This window comes from Raphanus sativus, unplaced genomic scaffold (assembly GCF_000801105.2).
Source record: "Raphanus sativus cultivar WK10039 unplaced genomic scaffold, ASM80110v3 Scaffold2951, whole genome shotgun sequence".
NCBI lineage: Eukaryota > Viridiplantae > Streptophyta > Magnoliopsida > Brassicales > Brassicaceae > Raphanus > Raphanus sativus.
The window spans coordinates 1-1,044 of NW_026618258.1; the positions used below are offsets into that span (position 1 = coordinate 1).

The 1,044-nt window shown below is 35.9% G+C and overlaps 1 long non-coding RNA gene across 1 annotated transcript; it reads left to right on the forward strand.

Annotated features, from left to right (window-relative positions):
* Positions 1 to 152: 152 nt before the first annotated feature.
* LOC130506162 (uncharacterized) lies at positions 153 to 839 on the forward strand. The gene is made up of 2 exons (XR_008941913.1): positions 153 to 458; positions 569 to 839. It is a non-coding gene; the product is annotated as an uncharacterized LOC130506162 (long non-coding RNA).
* The last annotated feature ends 205 nt before the right edge of the window (positions 840 to 1,044 follow it).

The window sequence follows — 1,044 nt, forward strand, 5'->3', positions numbered from 1 at the left end:
AGCCATTTAAACTCTCAATTATTATGTTAACACAAACAAATCCGTAACTATTGTTGACCAAGACAAAAAAAGACACGAGTTTAGTTAAACGTTAAATCATCCTTAACAGTCGTTAACCACAAAACGACGTGTTTTAATCTATTCTAAAATTCCCAATCTGTCGTGAGTTTCATCTCTAAAATCCCTAATTTCACTTTTCTTCTTCATCATCTCTCTCAGAACCCCGAAACCTTGAAAATATGAGGATTAAATTAAAACGAGGCAAAAAGCTAATTCTGAAGCGGAAGAAAGGACAGAATGAGTCTTCTTCGTCCCAACAAACTAAGCTATCCCGAGACAAGCGTGTGATGACATGTTCTAACTGTCTTCAAGAAGGTCACACCAAAACCAAATGTTCAAATGAAACTGTTGAGAGGCCTCCAAAGAAACCAAGAGGTCGACCAAGACTTAATTTTGAGGTCTGACCAAGACTTTTTTTTTTCTTCCGCTTTAACCATCAAACCAAGACTTAAGTTTGATGGTTATACATTGTTTTGTTTAACATAATAACAACGTGTTCTTTTTGTAGGGAGAACCTTCACAAGGGGTGTCTCAAGGAAATTCTGAATGAATGTCTCAAGGACAATCACAGCTACCCTGAATTGTTTGGAGTCTAAAAGCCTCAGTCTAATTTTTTTTTTATTGTTGTTCATGCTGGATTGTTTTCTCTCGGATGGGTGGTGTTTTTTTTTCTTCTTATTTCGGCTAGAGTTCAAAATGATTTATGCATAACAACTTCATGGTTTTTTTTTCTTATTTCAGTTTCTCTGCAATGTTAGTAATCGTAAGAGTTGTTCTTTGATGATCTTGTTCTATGTTTACTTTTCTTTAATATGTTATAGGATAGAAATCTCCCAAAAGAGGAACAGTAGGGTTCTTCTTCTTCTTCTTTGCAAAATACTTGTTTCTGTCTCCTTTGTCGTTACTATCAAGTATCTGAGCCAGTGTATGATACTCCTTCGCCATCTTCCTCATCAGCTCTTTCCTCCTCTCTTCCTCTCCATT